At 38.5% G+C, this 10317-nt stretch overlaps 1 protein-coding gene across 1 annotated transcript in view; it reads right to left on the bottom strand.

The window, feature by feature from the left end:
• Positions 1–10317, bottom strand: part of tenm2a (teneurin transmembrane protein 2a) — a 346633-nt gene that overhangs the window by 73046 nt on the left and 263270 nt on the right. The window lies entirely within an intron of this gene.

The raw sequence follows: 10317 nt of genomic DNA, 5'->3' as shown, positions 1-10317 counted from the left end.
GGTAAACTGTTTGAGAACCACTTCTCATTTACAAACATGACCTGGCATGCTCTGAGTGCATTGCAATAAACAAACCTAAATATTCAGCCATAGTAAAGTGATTGTAAATTATAATCACGATTAAAATTTTTAATCTATGCCCATGCAGCACTAAAATCGATTAATCAACTCGATTAATTTCACAGCCCTATTCTCAACATAAAGTGATCTGACATGAATGGTGACAGGTGTTTGATTGTGTCGAGCACTTGTGTCAAACTCAAGCCCCGTGGGCCAAATCTGGCCCGTTTTTAACAGTTTATCCAGTTCAAAAGTAATGCTTTAATTGATAGTTTTATGGTTTGTCTTTTTTGTCACTATGATTAGTGCATTCTTTTCATAACAGCTGGCCAACTTTCAAACCAAGRAAATGATGTTTGAATTTCTCTGCAACMTTTGATTTTGATGTGAAGCATCTTTTACTGTGTTCTCTTCTTTTTTTAAAGTCACATAGTTGGATTTTTAGTCAAGTTTTTCTCTTTTTTCAACTGATTTGCTGGACTGTAATAAAATGTATATGAAATAATGAATAAAAAACTTTGAGGTTGAGAGTAAGACAAAAAAAAAAGAATGATGTGTCTTTTTAAATGTAATCTTTTGTATTTAAACATTAGGCCATGTATGTTCAATCCATTTTTTATACCCGCTTTATCCTTTCAGGGTCACAGGTACCCATGTCCAGCGGTCACAGTGCCCTGGGCGGGGTACACCCTGGACAGGTCGCAAGTCCATCACAGGGCCTCACATAAGGCATTCATGCACTGCACAGCCCGCCCCGGCCCGGCTTCTAACCCGGGTTTGTCGTTTTTGCATTTGTCTTTCAGGGCCGGCTCCAGCCCAGCTTCTGGAACCTGGCCGTGAGGTTCCAATTGGGCCAGGCTGATCGGCCCGGTTTTATGTCATGTACTGCTGATCATTTGATTGGTTTGTTTGCAGACGGGTTTGGCATGTTTAAAATCATATAAATCTACTAAATAGCAACTATTTTCATAACCATATCAAGCTAATAATACTAGCTAATAGCTTACCAGTCGATTTCGTCTCGCTCTAGCCGCGTGTTGTTGCAGTATGGCCAGGTACAACTTTTGGTACCTCTCCGCTCTATTTCACATCACCATTCGTCATCTAACTCTATGTTTACATATCCATTCTTGCACTGTAATCTGTAATTTAACTACTTGCATGAACAACATAAAAGCAGTCAGGAGCTCAGTGGCCGCATCCATTTGGTGTTTATTTGAATAGGGACAAGTGTCAAGTTTTAACAATACTACACACTACAACATTTATAGCCAGAGCTAATTTGCAATGCCCGTCCCTAGATGGGCTTTTGGCAACATGAAATAAAAGTGTAAAATACAGTTAACAAATAAAAAACATCACAATATTAAAACTCACTAATAAACTCATAAAACCAACTTAAAAACAAATCATTTAAAAAGTGACAGTTCAGTTATTCATGACCACAAAGATGGTTTTCCTTCAAGAAATGCTTCAGTTCCAATCTAAAATGGCCAGTTTTAAATCAGGGAATTCCTCATGTAAATCCCTCGAGCAGAAAAAGCTGTTTGACCCACAGCCGTTAAAAAAAAGGAATTTTACAGTTCCCACTGTTTGCTTTAGAGTTACTGAGCCTGTAGATCCATCCATTATTGGGTCACAAACCAAATGATGTCACTATCCAAATTCACACCCACACCCACTTCGAGGCGGCTCGACGCACAGTGTGAAACAAGCAGGGCCATGCTGGTCTCAGGCCGGGCAGTGCGTAAACGCTTATAGAGACAAACAACCATTCACTCTCTCACTCACACCCAGGGACAATTTAGGATTATCAGTTAACCTAACAGTCATGTTTTTGGTGTGTGGGAGGAAGCCAGAGCGCCCGGAGAGAACATGGAGACTCTACCCAGAAAGGTCTCCGGGCCGGGATTTGATCCGACGACCTTCTTGCTGTGAGGCAACAGCTCTACCAACTGATCCACCATGCCGCCCCCATGTATGTTCCAAATATTACATAAAACATACATTTGAAAAGCTAATTTGTATTTCTGTAAGAATGATATACAAATTTTCTGTAAAAAATAATTACAAAAATTGGACTTTGGCTTGGACCATGTTTAAAATATTGGTCCCCTTGTAACTGAGTTTGACCCCCCTGAGCGTTTCTAAGTCCAGTTTAACTTTTGAATATTGATCATCACTGCAGAGGTTTAGCTCACAACTTGACTGAAACACTGAATTCAACAGGTGTGGCCAAAACCTTAGTCTGTATATTGTTTCTTTATTCATTTTCTGTCTCAGTGTTTTGGAAAATGCAATTAAAACCCCCAACTCTTTAACAACGGTGTCACCTCTGTCCAATATACTCTTCATCAGGTTGTGTGTACTTATCTCTGATATCAATACTTTAAAGATTTGGTACAAATACATAACGTTCCATCCTTATTGGTTTGATTTTAAATTTCACTTTGCAAAACTTTAATGAGTCACAAAACAAAATGACAAAAAAAAAAATGTAATTAAAGCAAATAAAAACCAACCAACAAATCAAACACAAAATCACTCAACAACCTGAAGAAAGCTGTATTAGAACATCAAAWGAGGGAAATATTGTTAAAGTAATTATTATAGCCACTTTAATTTGTGCCTGATTAATTTTAAATGCTTTTTTTCCTCTTTAGATGGAAAAATGTAGAGTGTCTGCCCAAATAAGAAGCAAAAACACTAAAATCCAACCTGCTGGATAATRGGTGCTTACTTGTGACAAAAATGTCTCTCGCAAAACATTTCAGTCTGTTTTTTTTAACCATTATTAGTTTTTATTTYTTTTCTGTTATTAAATGATAAAAATGTTTTTCTGGTTGTGCTTTCTAGCACACGAAGCCATAAAGGACATGTAGACAGTGGAATGCAGATCTGCCAAACAGACACAGATGCTCAAAAATCTTTTACTAAAATACTCTGTACAGGAAAACAGTTGTAAAAAAAACTTTCCTCCCCTTAAAAAAAAAAAACACAATTTGCATGACAATGTAAGGTGCAAATGCAGGAAAAGGGGCTGTTTAGCAAAATTTCAGCGTTTAAAAAAACTTCAGTCTGTGCTTGAAAAAAAAAAATTCAATCCTTTTTAGTGCGAGAGGACGACATGCTGTTCCTACAAACAATACACAGGTTTTATTTTTATCCGCATGTCTTTTAGCAAGTAGTGAAATCTGAACGAAGTATTTTCAAACACATTAGATTAAAGAATTTTCTTTCACTAGCTGGACTGAGATTATTTCATTACTTGGTCTTTGTTTAACTATTTTCAAGACAGAGTGTTYGAATGCTTTGATTTACCAGCTTGACTGGGTTCAGGAGTGGACGGATAATCACAACACATTTATTTTTACTGTAAAAATCACCGACTATCAATAACAGCAAAAATAATAATGGTAAGAAAAAAACCCAGGACTAGGTATATTTCTGATGCAGCATTCTGCAGCCGTAGAAACTTCCCCCTTTTAGAAAATGAATGAACATTCACGTTTGTGCGTTTATTTAATCCCGGCAATGAATTGCTGACACATGAAAAAGTGCAGCAGTAGCGCTGCAAAAATAATAATAACCAAAAAAAAATTGTTGAATAATATTTTCAAAGCAGCCGCTAAGTGAATGCAAGGTCACATCATTAATAAACTTTGCATAACATTAAGGAGTAATGATTGCACATTAGAGGAGCGGCTGCGCAGCTGAAAATGAATCTTTTCTCCGTCCTTCCCACAGGTTGCAGCTTCTATCTGTCCCCGCAGTAATGCATTTGAAAGTAACCCACCCTCCCTAACCTCGTCCTCCGCTGTTCTTTCCAGATAAATTGAGATGCTGCAGCCTTCTCGGGGAGCTTATTTCTCCCTCAGAGTTGTGGCCCACAGTGGAGTGGGCGAGGGGCGGGGGGGCGATGTGTGTGTGTGTGTGTGTGTGTGTGTGTGTGTGTGTGTGTGTGTGTGTNTGATGCGAAAAAAGTGTTTCCATTGCAGTTTTGCGAAAAACACCAATTTCGATACAGCCGAAATACCACCTCTTCCTAGCGCAAAAACATTCTGTCGAAAAAGTATTTTTTTCCGAAAYTGACGTGTTTTCATTGAGCAAATTTATTTTCGAAATTCTAATTTGCGCATTTTCATGGTCAATGGAAACGCAGCTACAGGCACTTTAAKGCAAAACCAATGGTGGCATGAAGAATTATTTAAAAATGTTGGCAGAAAATGTTACAGTTTGTAGTGCTTTAGATTTGAATTGTTTGAAGTTACCTATTTAGACTGGATGAAAACGTGTATGTCACTTCGGAATCCATCAATATTGTTCCAAATTTAGACATTTAGGACAGGTAAGATATCAAGTGTTCAGAGTCCCACTTCAAAGGATCTGTAGTGTTTTTCAATTACTGTGGAAAATGCCTGGCCWAGAAAATGTTCAAATAAGTTTCATGGCTTTGTATACAACATGTCTATTAACTAAGAAATTTACAACAATTCTCTAAATGTTGCCCCTCATAGTTGATTCCACTGGTGTTCTTGCTGTAAGTGACTCCAGACGTCTGTATGAGTTGTTTATAAAAGTCAGAAACATAAAGAAAAAAAGAAAAGAACAGAGAACCTCGTTGTACTGACCTGGTCTCTAGCGGGACGTTGCTGTTGAGCACCCAGCTGTCCTGTAACTGCACCGACTCCGGTGTGGTGGGTCCATCTCCAGTACCAGGAGCCGGGGCGTGGATGGGGTTGCGCCCCCCTCTCAGGGTGTTCCTGTTCAGGCTGTTGGCCGACTGATGGGACAAGTTGTGGTGGTTGTGTGGAGGGGGCAGCGGAGGCTGTAGTGTGGACTGACTGTGGTTTGCAGGCCCTGAAACAGAGAACAAAAACAACAGAGTTACACTTTTTTAATTTTTTTGCTAAGATTTAATTCAACAAGTCGTGCATTCAGTAACAAACCAGAAATGTACAAAATTTGGCGTTTGATTCTCAATAAATGATCAGCAACTTGATTCTGAGGAGAATTTCAGCTGTACAGACACATGAAAACTTAATCATCATCTCATGTCACATCACATTTTGCATATTTTCTTCATCTCCCCTCTCTCTTCTCACTCCTGTCCCCCTTTCCTTCTTTTGTATTCCGTTTTCTTTGTCACATCTAAGTGAAAGTGTGTGTGTGTGTGAGCAATATTAGAGCACTCAGCACCGCATGCATCCTCATCTCTTGCTCTCAGACTTGAGGGAACATGTCAGCCAGAATCCAATAGCAGCCCCTCCAACAATGAGCTAATGGACTGTTGAGCGAGAGAGCTGAAAAACAAACCGGCATGACTCAGACGAGAACACCCATTCACACATCACCTTTCTCTCTCCGAAGCAGCAGGGGGGCGGGAGGTTTGAGCCCATCTTCATTGTGTGTGTGTCTCTGTGTGTGTGTGTGTGTGTGTGTGTGTGTGTGTGTGTGGGTGTGTGTGTGTGGGGGGGGGCTTAACGATGTGGGTGTGTGACGCTTCATTTGAAGCTGTAAAAAAGGCAATTACAAACATAGAGGCTGAAAATTGCAAATGAAGCTGAAGTGCCATGATGATCAGTAGGGATGTCCCAGTCAACGTTTTTTCTCTCTCCCCGATTCCGATCCAAGTCATTTAACAGTAAGGAAGGGCCAATACTGAGTCTCAGTCCAATACTTGCTTTTATTTTTTCTTTTACACGGCAGATTTGCAGATTGCACACCATGAGTCCATTTACTTAAAAAAAYAATACCATAATGTCCAACACCTCAGTAGCTCTACATTGCAGTTAAAATAAATCTGTATTCATGTTGTTCTTCAAATTGTTCATCAGGCGATTAGGAACTGTATACAGCTCAGGCAGCACTGCGTCATACGTTTTGTAGCTTTAACAGTTGTAAAAGGCACAAAAAACAAATTTCTCCGAAAGTCCAGTGACTGTTTTGTAATTTTTTTCAACTCACTGCTGATCTGTGAAAACTTGTATTTTCTCTTTAAAATGAAAGTGCGCTGCTCRGCCAAGCTAGATTGAAGAGTGAACTGGATAAACTTGGTGTGTTTGGAGTGTTTGAATCTGAAATGAGAAAACCATTATTGGTATTGAGTGTAGTTCTGTTACTAGCACCATAAAACATCCCAGATTTCAAATGTTGAAAGTAACTAATGAACAGCTCTCATTTTGTGTTTTAAAATGCTTCCATACTGCAGGCTTGTTTGCATGCTATACACACCATTTTTCAGCATCTATGTAATGTTCATGGCTAATGTGAAACCACAGAGCAGAGAGCGGTTAGGTTATGGAATATTCAACTGGCAGTCCATGGACCCTGCAGGTGACTTCAGTCTGGCCCGCCAAAAAAAAAAAAAACAAAACAAAAAAAACATTATAAAACTATAATAAGTGCTTCCCCTACTGATAATGGTAACCCCAAAAACATGCAAGTTAGGTTAATTATGACCCCCGCACGCAAACAGGATTCATATTGTTTTCATACTGTTTTCTTTTTAATTTAGTTTTTCTTTTTAATAATTTTTCTGAGATTTTTGGTCAACGATAGCACAAAAACAGCTGCGCCAATCGGCATGAAATTTGATAGGAATGTAGAAGTATCCGACCTACATTACGCCTGCCAATAGTTTTACAATAGACCCCATATTTGAGGAGGGTGAATATCTGAGTGTGGGGTGTCTGGACATACAAAAATGCTGATAACTTAAAAACTATTCAACAGAGGAGCTTCAGATTTTTTTAAAATTATTGTTTAGCTCTAATGAAAGGCTATTCATTGGGCCCACCCAAAATAATAAATCCATCCTGGTGACTTCTGAGTTCTGGTGCATTGGTGCTTTAGCCTAGCATATGTGCTATCGCTATGTGGTATCTAGTTAGTAACTCTAAATTGGTGAGCGTGTGGCCGTGGGATGGACTCAGAAGCTGTCTAGGATGTCCCCTGCTTCTCACACAGTGACTGTTGGAGATAGACACTAGTTGTCTGTTACCCCAGAAAGGAAACATGGATAAAGAAAATAGATGGACAGAAGAAAAAAGCTTTGATCAGAACCCCGGTCTAATACTTTCAATCAGCTAAGAACATCCCTAATTGTAAAAGTTATGGTTATTCAAGGTCACTGTTCCCCCAGAAGATTTCCTTGGAGTCAGAATATGTACCCGTGTTATGAAAATATTCTTGCCTATGTGCAGATAACTGCCTTTAAAAATACTGTGAAATTTTCTGTGAGATAAAGATTGCATGACTGTCCAAACAACATGACTGTATTATGATTGTTCATTTCACCAAACATCATTTTATCCTTTGTGACAGCCAATATGAAAAAAAAAAATCCCCACAACATGACAGGTCAAGATCCGTTAGCACAAAAACGTTTTTTTCTTAAGATGTTGGTATTTGTGTTGAACACCGTGCCTCTTGCCCATCAAGCACAACAACACAATGGCCGGGCACAGGCTGAGAGTAGAGCTGATATCAGTGTGGCTGAATTAAACATGGCCCCGGCCTCATAAATACTGCACAGGGCCAGCACTCTGGGGAGTTTATCTGGACCCATCAGAGCTGGAAGCTCCAGTGCTCAGCAGGATAAAAAAAAAAAAGCACAACTACAGCTCGCAGTGTAAATGTTCAGAGATTGGCCGTGCACACGCTAGCAGGGACGTAAGCAGAAGGCCCTCTCACTGCATGCCTCATGAATAGTAATACCCTGCATGAATGCTCTGTTTGCCTGGTAAGTGTTCTTTGTGTACTGGCAAAAGCACACATGTAGTGTGTGTGAAATGGTTTGTATTTCCTGCCAGCTCACTCCAGGTTGCATGCATAATGGCTTTGATACGCGTAGCTTTTTGTGTCAGGCTTTGTGATGAGGCAGAGAGTGCATCCGAGTGACACACACAGAGTGATTCTCTTTTGTAACTTGGAGGTTTATTTATTGGAACTTGCTAACTGGACAAAATTAAGTAAATATTAATTTACAAATTCATTTTTACACATATGCTGGTCTTCAAATTAGTTGAACTTTAGCTGAAACTTGCTGGTTTTTAGCTTTTTAGGTTAACCTACATGCTGTAGAACAGAATATATCTGTCTGTATAATTTTATTACAGTACATTAAATAATAAAAAGGATTATATTATATAATAATTATATATACGTATATATAATACAGTATAATGAATTATAAATTCTCCTAACTGTAATGACAAAAAAGTTGTGTAGAATGTCTTAAAATCAGCCTTTATATGCTTTAAAAGTGAATTCTATTGTTGGTTTGCTCCTGAAGGCAGGATATGTTGTGTTTGCAGACAGTGTAATTTGTGATATCACGAGTGCTTCACGGAGTGAACACATGTGACGTGTCTCAAACTTTATGGCTTTAAACTGCAGCTGACACAAGGTCCAACCATTCACACGGTCAAAAATACTTAAAAACTGGAGAGGACTTTCATATTTATAAGAGAATTATTCATGTGAATTCTGTTTTTAGTTACGAAGCTGTGACAGCAGCACCTGCAGCCACACAGTTAATAAAGGTTGTGGTAATACTGTATGTTACTTATCTTTTTGGTATCTTATTGGTTTTGTTTATTGCAAATGTGCACAAGTTTCATTAACTTCAGTTAATTAATTGAAATTTTAAGTATCTATGTAGTTTTGTTTTTTACACTTTTGCATCCTTTTATATTGGGGTTAATTATTTGCGTTGCACACAAATAACTTTCTTTATCAATTTTTTATTAGTTTATTTTGTTGTTTGCAATGATTTAACTTTTGTTTCTTTGAATTACCAGTTCCTTTGGAACCGTTCACTGTGAACAGACCCAGCTGCAGCAGGTCACAACTCTTCACTGTCACACTATACAAATTATGCTGACTTGTGAAAATTTTGTTATGACTATTTTACTTACTTACCATTTTACTATGTATTCAATCTAGTTGTTAGCATTGCAGTGTGTGTAGGTCCAAACAAAGCTTCTTGTTGATTTTTTGTAAATTCAATCTCCAGCATAGACATTTTTAAAGTTGGACAAACTTTCATAAACTGGTATWATGGGCTCGACAYACKGGCAGCGACAAACGACAGCGATTAACGACTGTCGTTGCAACCAGGGTGAAACCCGAAACATGGGGACACGATAGCGACGACAGCCCTGCAAATCGCGCTCTCGGGTCGCTTGTCTTCATGAAATTTGATTGGTTCTTCCCCTGCTTCTTGTAAAGTAAAGTGAAGGAAACGAATGTAGAGAGAGAGAGAGTGACGTCGCCTCCCGTGTGTTAAAAAAAAATTAAAGAGTGACAGGGCCTTTAGGTCACACAWTGTCAGAAGTTAAACTTTGTAATGTCATAACTGTATTTTGACCAATCTTGTCTCTCTCTCTTGCAAGCTCTTGAGAACCCTCACAGAAATATTAATGCAAAGCAGTGTAACCATATGTGCTTGTATACAGATCCATAAAAATATACGTAAATAACCCACTAAAGTGCCTGTGACATCAATTCTTTTGTAATAAATATGAATGCATTTTTGGAAAGACAACATTGATAACATATTTTTAAAAAAGATTTCACGCTGCTGAGATGAACGGTTGTTGAGATATTTGCATGTGAAGCAACAGGAAGTGATGTCGAATGGGAATGTCTGCATGGAAACACAGCATTGCTACAAAGGCCAACAACCCAGACTGTAGAGAAGAATCTGATGTTTCTTTAGATTATTTTAATCACTATCATAGAGAGATGAGAAAGGGTTATAGTTTAAATAACATTGGTTAAATAAACAAAAACTAGGGAGTTCCCATTCTTAAAAAGTTCCCCTTGTATGTCACTTCCTGTTTCACATTAGCTGAGCCAAATCCAAAAGAAAACATGCCAATTATGTGACATAATGGGTAAAATTGCGTGTTATACGAAGTTTCTTGTACATAAATATATTTTCTTTGACATTTTGTATTTGATGGAAATGCATGTCACTAGCTGCGTTTCCATTGCAAATGTGCGCAAAACTTTGTCGATATTCTATTAATGTCGAAAAAACACACTTTCGCAAGTACAGTGTTTCCATTAAGTAAGAAATGCTRTTAAAGTCACGCGTGAATACATTTGTTCTCATGATAAGTCATTACAAACATGGCGGCGATGGACATAAACACATAACTCGTTGCTACCAAACACTAGCGCTCATCATCAGAGGAGACGTCGGCGTCTTTTATCAAGGCTTTCCAGAGACAAGCCCCTACTTGGGAG

The sequence above is a fragment of the Austrofundulus limnaeus genome, unplaced genomic scaffold, assembly GCF_001266775.1.
Source record: "Austrofundulus limnaeus strain Quisiro unplaced genomic scaffold, Austrofundulus_limnaeus-1.0 Scaffold291, whole genome shotgun sequence".
Classification (NCBI taxonomy): Eukaryota; Metazoa; Chordata; class Actinopteri; order Cyprinodontiformes; family Rivulidae; genus Austrofundulus; species Austrofundulus limnaeus.
This window is presented reverse-complemented; position numbering and strand designations above follow the sequence as displayed.